Source organism: Gallinula chloropus (assembly GCF_964237585.1).
Source record: "Gallinula chloropus genome assembly, chromosome: 3".
Classification (NCBI taxonomy): domain Eukaryota; kingdom Metazoa; phylum Chordata; class Aves; order Gruiformes; family Rallidae; genus Gallinula; species Gallinula chloropus.
The window spans coordinates 2,163,933-2,174,702 of NC_140087.1; positions in this window are offsets into that span (position 1 = coordinate 2,163,933).

The window sequence follows — 10,770 nt, forward strand, 5'->3', positions numbered from 1 at the left end:
CACAGGGGGGTGGGGTGTATGTCAACAGGTTGCCATATTGTTAGTGCTTTAGCAATGCTCATAATTTGTAATAATACTGTAATAAGGTGAAGGCAGAAGGATTAAAGGAGAGCACTGAGCACACATAAGCCGTGCTACATCTACCAAACTCCCAGTGCAGCTGCTTCAGGGATACTAAGCCTCATGCAGACAGCTGCATCCCCTTGCTGCCATCTGTGGCTTGCATCTCTGGTGCTACTGCTCATGACAGTCTGCACAGTTGTGAAGGCATAGCTCTCCATCAGCAGGAAATATCTGCTCCCACACCTGCTTGCAAGGAGCACAGCTAGCACCCAACCCATAAGAGACAAGGGCTTTCCTGAGATTTAATCAGCTGGTAACTAATCCTAGGAGTGATGGCTACAGAGAGGAATGTCTTGCCAGCTGAGGCATCAGATGGGAACACAGAGCAAGCATTAAGTTATCAGTTTTATTAGACAGCACTAATCTCATTCATAAGGACTTGCTAATTACACTTCAGAAGAAAGTTTTATTAAGAATGGTGTGATGGGAATGTTTTAAAATGTGGGTCAACCTAAATCAAGCCAAATCGAAGTTGGGTCAAACTTATGAGTGTTCCCAGAACTCCTGGAGGCCTGATTTCCAAAAGCTGTCTTATTGCAGCACAGGAACTTGGTGAAGTAGATCAGAAACAGATTTATAAGCAATTTTCTTCTCTGCCTCAAATGTCATTTTTTGGGCAGACCCAATAGCAAGACCCTTCACTCACGGCCCCAGTCCTGCAAATCAGAGACTTACTGGACTTCAACAAATTCCACTGTCTCCTCTTGCTCCTTTCCATCCTTAAGACCCTGTGAGGAGTCTGTTTATCTTGGTCTATCCCCTTATTCTCCCCTTGTGCTGTTGAGTCCCTGCCTCTCTCACTTTCACATTGCAAGCAACTCACCCTGGTGTGTTTTCACCAGCTTTCAGGAAAGAAACAACTTCCCCAAACCTCCACAGACTCCTCTTAACCTGGTGCAGCAGCCAAAGCAAAGGAAATGCAGGTGGGCACACCACTCTCCTAGTTCAACAGTGCTGGCTCAATGTGCTACTTTCATATGATAATCTTCAAAGAGGTAGCAAGACCCATAGGCTTGTTCCCACAGTTGTCTGTGTGAATTAAAAAATAGAAGAGAATGCTCCCATCATTGTTCTAATCATATCATTCACACACTTTGCTATTTTGGGCCAAACCATCATCCTTTAGGAACAGAACTCATGCAAAACAAGACAAGTTATGACCAAGAAAATATGGGTTTTGAGGTATTGCCAGTAAACCCAATTTGAGCTTGGTAGTTTACATTTCAGAGTGGCTGTGTGCATGAAACATGCAAGAAGTTCAGGGTCCAAAATACCAATTCAAAGCAGTTAAGCATCATTCTCATGCTCTCAAACTCAGTTAGTCACCCAAGTGGAAAAGATAAAAAAAAATCAGTATCTTGGATGCCTTATTACCAGTTTTGCCATAACACAGACTGTTCCAGGCTAGTGCCTAGACATCACTTGAGTCATTAGCAGAGCACAGTGATTGTCAGAGCCCTGGAGCAGCATCAAGCAGGACAAGAGGAGACAAATTTCAGGAGATTTGAGACCTCTTTAGAATCAGAAGTCCTGAAGTCCTATATTCCTAGGACAGACAATATGAGCATCTGTGAAGGGTGCTTCTCACAAACATCTAACGTGAAGCATCATCCCTCAGTCCACTCAGTCTCATCTTGAAGATCCAAACCTTTCAATGTGAGTCAAGACTGCAACCTAAGACTTACCTGGAGGCCTAACTTCTCTGCTTACCTGAGTACAAAAGACTGACCGTGATTTTCAGTGGCACTTCATCAGTTTTAACTTCAGAAGTTGGAAATGGGGTTATTTGACAAGGTCATCAGCTGAAGAAAATGCAACAACTCACTCACTATCCAGCCTTTCTGCCTGTGAAGCTTTTTATCCTAAGGCCTGATTAGGATTCTTTTAGGGTGATTGGACATGGTAAGCTTCTGCAATAGTGCTAAGCCAGTACAATTGGAAGAGGCTTTTAGAGAAGATCTAGCCTCTTAATGACATATGGTCAAAAGGTTACTTTGAAAACCAAGAAGTCTTTCTGCCTTCATTTTTTAGGTCTACAGAATTCATCTTGGCTGAACCTGGGGATGTTCCTACAGGGCTTTCATCTTAAGGCAGAATAAGGGAAAACAAAGCCACTGAATATGGACTTTGCATGTTAGAAACAGTGTAGTAGAGCAATGAACATAACGTTTTAATGCCTGGTACTACTGTATTTTACTGCTTAAAATTATTAAAACTGATAAAAGATTGCTTGATCTCAGTGTTTAATTTCTAATACATAATATGTTCTGAATAAGAACCATAATTTCATACACCATTGAACTGAAATGACCTTAGAATATATAATATAAAGTGCAGAATGGAATTGGATTAAGACAGGGTAGGTAAGAAAAAATAGTATATTCCTGAAAACAGACATCTTTGATATTTCAGGGAGGGGCAATTGTAAAACAATGAGAATTAATAATACTGGTCCCATTAAAAAGTATGATTGAATCACAATATGATCAGAATCTTGCTATTATGCAAGAATGGCTCTGTACAGTATAATCTATTTAGAAATTATGGACCTAGCACTGAAGATTCTGCCTCCCTCCCCCCTTCTCCCATTTAAATAGCAGGAGCAGGGAACTCTGGAGGGAGAAAGGTACAACAAATCCATAAACTGAGGTCAAGGCCTTTGAGGGAATATGGAATTTCCCTGCCTACAGTGTAAATAATAAGCTTTGAAAACCTTTGCTTTATGGAAAAATATTGTTTCATTTCATACAAGAAGCCTATAATACATTCTACTTTAAAGCTCTTGACAAAAACAGGTGGCAAAATCATCCAGAGCTGTTTTATGATACAGCCTGCTGTATGAAAGGCAAAACAGAGAGCAATCTGCTGTTTTAATTACATGCTCGGAGCAAATGCAATATCTGCAGCTTTAATAAACATTGACCCTTTAACTGAATGTGCCCTACAAACACATTAATGCCCATCTGGGAAATAATCCAATGAAATAATCCAATCATACCAACAGGGAACGACTGTTAGATTGGCAAGTGAGGGCTCACACACTTTGGGTTGCAGCAGGCTGTTCCCTATTAGCCTGTTGCCAGAGCTGTGCACCTTTCCTATTATTTTTCATCTTTTTAAAAGCAACGTGAAGAATCAGTTGTTATGAAATGAGTCAAACTAACATCACTGTGAAATCGAGCCCTCTTGGGTTACACAGACATTAGCTGGCACTGAAAAATGCAAACTGAATTTCTCTTTGCTAACTTCACCCCTTGCTTCTCAGAGGTGCTCTTTTTCCTCAGCAAAAGGGGAGTGATATTGCTATTGCCTGAACTCCCTTTTGTAAGTCTGCTGGATGGAGAGAAAAATGTGGTTAGAGAGAAAAAACAAATACAGTTGAGGAGACTCTTCATGGAAGTGACTGAATCCAGAAAATATCTCAACCACCTGGAAGGACCCAGCCCAGTCCCAGAAGAAAAGGCTACCTGCTTATCACCTTTGAGACTCCAAAAACATGATGTCCACCAAACAGAAATGACATTTTTCTCCCCCTGTTACCACAAGGATGTTTATTGCCACTGGTTGTGCTCAAAACACAGTAAAAGATTCAAGACTTTACAATTCTGATGTCGCAGTGAGATACAAAGTTGTAACTGCCCCGTGTCTCATGGCTAAGTAAAACCTCTCTGAATCAGTGAGGTCCAGACAGACCAATATCGACTATTGTGTTATTAACTTATGCATCCTGATAGTTATCAAGAATTTTTGAAGTGTGGGGGAGTTACATAGCTGGCAACATACATCTGCTGGCACAAACATAGAGCTCTCAAAAAGTAAGAGGAAAAGAGAGGAACAGATAAAACCAAGGTTGGAGAAAGATCTTGTTTTTCCACTTCCCACCCAAATATTCTGTTCATTCTTCCTACAGTGGCATGGTTTTAAATTGCATATACAGTCTCTTCCTACTGCTCTATGCAACTTTTTTGGTATGGATTGTGTCCAAGTAGAAAAAGTGAGGTCAGACTCCAGTCATTTGATTCAGAGCAACTGGGGGCTGCTGGGGAGGTATCCATTCATGCTAGGGTTTTGGATTGTTTGAATGTTGATTCTAGAAACCAAAAAAGAGTGCCATTAATTCCTGTAAGGTCTCAAGCAACAAGCAGAAGGTAATACTTCACATGTATTTCTACCCTTTAAAAGCGAGGGGTTTTATAAAAGTGAAATACTCATTAGCAAAGTGCAAACTCTGAAGGAGCTTTTTATTCCTACCACCTTGATGAGACACTCTGTGTGGAAAATGGCCACACTTCAAGCACAAGAGGACTTCTAATTTAAAATCTCAGCCCTAATTTGGCAACAGAGTTGCACTGATAAATCCATTTTCACTCCTAGCTGTGCAATGTCTACAGATCCTGAGCCCTAAAGGAGATCTAATTTTGCTGCATGTTGAAAATAAATATAACTACAGGAAATATTTAAAACATTTCACTTTTTGTTTTGTTTTGTTCTGGATTTTTTTTGCTTTTGTCACCCTCACTCAAATGATTCCTGGGGACAGGTTTTCCCTATGGATGTTTAAGAATGTTTTGGTTTTGATCTATATTCTCTTTAAGATGATTACACAGAATTTCACACACTTCCTCAGATGAAAAAAGTTGTGTGCAATTTATACAAACCAATAATTTATTATTTCAGACCAACATGGGGTTTTTTTTTTTGCTTTTATTTGCTCAAGTTCTGATGAAATCATTTGTATTCATACCTAAAATCTTATCACATTTATGCCTAAAAGAAACAGAAGGTAAATTCTCACTGAGATTCTGCCCACGCAGCAGGGCATAAGGGACTTCAGAAATTAACTTCCATATTCCTTATAACCTTGCATGGAGTATCCCTGTATGCAAATGAGGAACCATAAGTACAGCTTGCTGTATAAGATGAAAAGTCCATCCAGAAGTGTAACACCTCTCCAGCAGTGACAAATAGCAGATGTCTTGTAACAGTGTAAAACCAAGCCAGAAGATGCCAATACTTCCTCACAATTCTTTTTCAATCTCCAGTGATTACTGGTTCAACCAGTTCCTGAATGAGAGGTATTATCTTTATGCTCACAGTGTCTGGTGAGTTTTTCCTCCATTAATTAGCTTTCTGAACAGCTGTACAATTTCAATACCAAAATATCCCGTGGGAAAGAGTTTCAGAGTATAACTAATTTTGTTCCTTTTCAACCTATCCCTCAAAAATATAATTTGAGCTCTCAGTAGCTGTTGTAGGAAGAAGTCATTGACTGTTCACCTTCTCCAGGCCATGATCGCTGCACGAAATTAAGTTGTCTCTCCCTGGCTGAACAGTCCTAAACAGTTTAGCTGTTCCTCTTATGGAAGCCATTTCATCTCTTTGATCACTGTTGTTTTCCTCCCTTGAACCTTTCCTAATTCTGCCCCGTCCCTTCTGGGGATGAGAGGTAGGAGAGACGCCCAGAAACATCACACGGTATATAAAGGTGGACATAGCTTGACATGCTGGCTTGTTCTCTGTAATAATTTCCTGCTCTTTTACTGGTGGCATTGTTCTGGCTCTGGTGGCCCAAGGACACATCCAAGCAAGCAGTTTGGAAACAGAGGTAAAATATTTATCAGAACAAGTTAAAAAATAACCAAACCAAAAAACCACACCCAAACAACTTTGGGCATGCATTTCACCAGGGGCTGAAGCACAAGTGTAACAACTGAAATGCCTCCTTGTGTAGTTGCTTCTGTGTCTTACTGACCACAAAAGTGTTTCGTAGGATTATGTGTCATGTTTCAAATACCCCTTTTTTTTTTCCTGAGTGGTAGCAGCTAGTACAGAGTTTATCACCCTGCATGTAAATTAGGATATTTTTTCCCACATTGTGTGTTGCTTCCCGGAAGTCAAAATCACTGGTCTGTAATCCCAGCATCCCTAATTGAGATACTTGGAAAATGTTATTGCCATAGTGGCCGCCTTCCATCTCTGTGGTGTAGAGGCAGTTTCCAGGAAGATGGTAGTTCAGCTATTTCATCCTCAATTTCCTTTAGATCTCCTGGGTAAATACCATATGGTCCTGGCAGTTTGCTACTGTTCATTTTGTAAATTTGTTCTATAACCTCCTCCACAGACATTTCAGTTTAAAGCAGATCTTCTGGTACATCTCTGTAAAGACTACTTCTGGAGTGTGAATCTGGAAGATCTTCCAGGCTGAGGAAACATGCAAGAATCCCTTTGTTTCTCCTGCATCTCTCATTGATATGCCAATTGGCCTTAAAGACTCCAAGGGATGCTCTCCACTCCCAGGGGCATTGAGGGAGACTTTGCTGTTCGTTTTTACGAGTTTAGCAAACAATCCCTAAAGCATTTATTGTCGGCCTGTGATTTGTGTCGATATGCTTCATTTGCTTAATTGTCACATTCTCTTCCCTTTTCCTTGTTTGGACGCTGCTTCGGCTTTTTGAAGGACCCTTTTTTTACCTCTTCCTACCTTTATCAGCATCGCTTTCTGTCCACATCAGGATTATAAAACTACGTGTTTGGGGAGTAGTGAGGGAAGACAAAACCCTTCTGTGAACCATTCTTAGAAATCTTTCTCTTTAAGCTGTTTCTTTTACTGCCTTTCTTATCTTCACTACTTGTTAAAGGCTGATTGACTAATTGCGTTTCTTTTTTGCCATGTCATATACCCACATTCAGCTCATTTGTTGTTCCCTTCACGCTTTGCTGCCCTGTGAATTCTTCCTGGTCATAATTTGGTATAAACTGCTGCATTGTTTTACTCTCCGACTTATTTTTTTAGTCTTTCCTGTGGCTGGAATCCATGAAGATGATGAAGGGCCTGGAGCATCTCCCCTATGAGGAAAGGCTTAGTAAGTTGGGACTGTTCAGCCTTGAGAAGAGAAGACTAAGGGGGGACCTAATTAAAGTTTATAATTATCTGAAGCAGAGGATGCAGGGGGAAATGGGCAGCCCCTTTTCAGTGTCTGTGGAGACAGGACAAGGGGCAATGGCTGCAAGTTGGAGCACAGGGAGTTCCACACCAACATGGGGAAGAACTTTTCCCCAGTGAGGGTGAGGGAGCCCTGGGACAGGCTGCCCAGGGGGTGTGGAGTCTCCTTCTCTGGAGAGATTCCAGCCCCGTCTGGACGCCGCCCTGTGCAATATGAGCTGGGGAGCTGCTTTGGCAGGGGGGTTGGACCCCATGAGCTCTCCAGGTCCCTTCCAACCCCTACAATTCTATGATTCTATGATTCTGTGAGGGACATTTTTAGGTTCACTAATGTCACACGCTGACTGCAAATGCCAGAAGTCAGGTAATTGTGATTAACACGCAGACGGTGATGCCTCAGGAGCAGACTGCGTCATGCAAGCAAGAACTTTCCTGAGCCCATCTGCAGAGTAAACGTATATGCCATGATCTACACAATTAAATGAAAATCAATAGATGGCAATGAAAAGAAAATACCTCAGGGAGATTCAGGTTCTACTGAGAGCATTCTCTTGAGGGAGTGCAAGCATTTCAGACGCGAACAAGAGCCGTTGATTGCGGACTGAAGAGGAACAGAAGTACCAAAAGTTCTTTACAGGAGTCTTATTCTGTCCTGTATCCTGAGCACCCTACAGATAAGCATCAGGTAGGTTTAACGCTTTTCTACAACTGGCTTAACCACAGAGAAGAATTGCTGTGCTGAGAAAACACGAGTGAAAATGTCCAGCCCAAGATGACTCACCTACTTAGGAGAGAAGACCTATAGATCTTACCTTTACCACAGCCACAGAAAACAAATTTTCTAAGCATGGAGTGTCTTAGATGACTGATGTAATGAATTACCTAATCAATTTTCTGCTGAGGGACAAAGCAATTTCCTGTCTAGACTGTATTGTAGAAGTGCTTGATACTAATTTTCAGCAAGCAAAAGAATAGCTGTCAGTGACTATTTTCTGTTCCCACACAAGGCTCTGCAAGTTTTTAAAAGTAATACTGAGCTGACTAAAAAGCAGGATACTCAATAAAACTTAACATCCTGCTCTCCTTGGTGTTTCTGTTGAGAGCAGACAGTGTTTATTTCCAACTTATCAATTGAAAAAATTGCCATACTAGAGCTAACCTTGCCTCGGGTCTTCACTTACAACCTCAAGGCTGGCTGAGTTATCTGTGATACTCTCCTCTCTGTTATAGCAAATTAATAGAAATATTTGTGGAATAAAATGCTTTTTGAAAGTAAAGGTATCACAATTTGACGAATAGATTGACTTTCCCACTCAGTTGTTCTTGTCTCTATTGTTAAACAACAATTCAAAGGACAAGCTGAAACAATTCTTTTTTCCTGGACTGGATTTGTCTCATAATATATACTATTCATTTGAAAAGATCTTAATTTCTTTGATTATTTGTCAAACACTTGTTACCACTACCTAATCGTTACAAGGTTCTTGGTGTACCTCTGGTATAGGGAAAATCACCTCTTTGCTGTCACTCTAAGTAATTGCTTGGAACAATTAATGCATAATTTGCATCTATTCAATATATCTTTATTAGTTGTGTATATTCTGCTAATGGCAGAACAGACAACATGGCTTTAAAATTACACAGGTGACTTAGGAGCATGGTGGTCTTGCTTAAGAACATGCAAATAGCATTTTCTTCAGACATGATTTCCATTTATCAATACAATTATATTTTCAGAGGCAGAAGCCCAAAGACAAACAGTTGCCATTAATCCAAGACTGAAGAATTGAGTGGTAGAAATGCTCTGAAATTTCTTTTAAATGTTGAGAATATCCACCAAATAGAAATAGATGCTACATGAACAAATTGCTCATGCTTTTCAAATGAATCACACTGCAAAGTAGGGTTTTTTCACTGAGACAGAAAGTCATAAACAACCCAGGTTGGAAGGGGCCTGTGGAGGTCATCTTGTCTGATCAAAGCAGAACCAACTCAGAAGTCAGGTCCAGCACAGATTTGCTTCTGTATTTTCTGCATCCTGAGGCTGAGGTACTCAGCTCTTCACCTGTCCTCCCAGCTCTGCCCCCCACCACTTACCAGCACTGAGATAGAAATCACTTGTGGAAAGGGGAGATGGGCCAGACAGGGTGACAAATCCTGTCAACCTCTGAGGTTCTGGGGACCACAACTATTGTCTCAGGAGGCAAGGAAACCTGCCCTGGGGCTGCCTGAGGACTGTGCTGGGGAACCTCCTCACACTCTAAAACAATGTAAGAAGGTCACTTCTCCACTGCCCCAGGGATCTTTCTTCCTAGCATACAAATTTATTTAAATCCTTAGAACTTCATTTAAATCCTTAGTAGCACAGCGTCAGATACCTTTGATAAGTGAGCTTCATGTGAGATGAACCAATAGGTTTATAATTTAAGTTCTGAGAGCCATTTCCATAGGAAGTTTTCCATTGTTCAGTAGGTCCTGAATTTTGGCTTGCATTTCCTTGCCTTTGCAATAATTGAATTTCACAATCAGGAAAAGGAAGTCCCACACAGTTTTCACTGTAGGATGAGTGGGAAAAAAAAATAATAATAAAAAAATCACCTGTTCACAAAGGTTTTGAAATCTGATCCTGAAATTATGGTTATTGCTATAGCCCTACAGAAAATCTGAGAGTCTTTCATCAAAAAATGTGGTGTTATTTGAGGTATTTTGTAGACACTAGAGTATATAAAGCATTTTAAATGCCTGAGATGGAAACAATTACACACTTGACAGTACTGAACACACTGTTGGCACTAAACAAATATGAATTTAATTCCTGACATGTTTAATCAGTCCTATTCACAAAACAGTCCTTCTGATTCTAGGGAGAACTGTGCTGGAATAAAAAGTGTGTATGGACTTAGGGTCTAACCTTATATTAACAGACAGATAAAGTGTCCACCATGTAGCCATCGGCACACCAGGACAGAGCTGGAAGGCCAGTAACTCTCCCACTGTCCTGGCACAAGCAACGAAGGTGGATTTCTGTCTGTGAAAGTATTTTCAGCAGCTCTAACGACAAAGTAAAATATGTATTAGAGGTTTTCCAAACTTAATTACTCTGTTTTAATATGACAGAAGGAGTAACGTTGGCTGTCAGCATACATCTCGAAACCAAATCTGTGTGCCATGTGAAATCATGCTCTGCCACTGCCGGGGCACTACTGTGGACCTCATGAAATAAGACACAGCAGGAATAGCACAGTTAATCATAGTCTGATGTCAACATTTTGCAGAAGAAGAGGTGATTTTAAGAATCAGACTTTTAACACCATGAACCCATGAAAATCCTTCCCTAGTTATAATCTTCCTTTTAAAAAGAGTCAGATGACGCTGAAGAACTACCTGTACACACCTTGCCCTCATGTCACAGGGGTGGGAATGCTCAATGCCACGGTGAGCGTGAGACTGTAAGTACCAAACTGTGGTTGAGTGGTACAGCTTGGATTTCTACCCATCTTCAGGCCAAATCTATCCAAGGCAAATGAATTTCAGATTTTAGAGTTTGTCTGCTGATGGGTCTTCCAAATATCAATCCAAACTGCCTGCCTGCTGATGCAGTGGTGAAAGAGCCATCCTAAAATGCATGCCAGAACACATTTCAAATTCTGAATGGGGGCAGAGGTGTTAACAATATGATGCTGTGTACACAGCAGGTAGGTCAG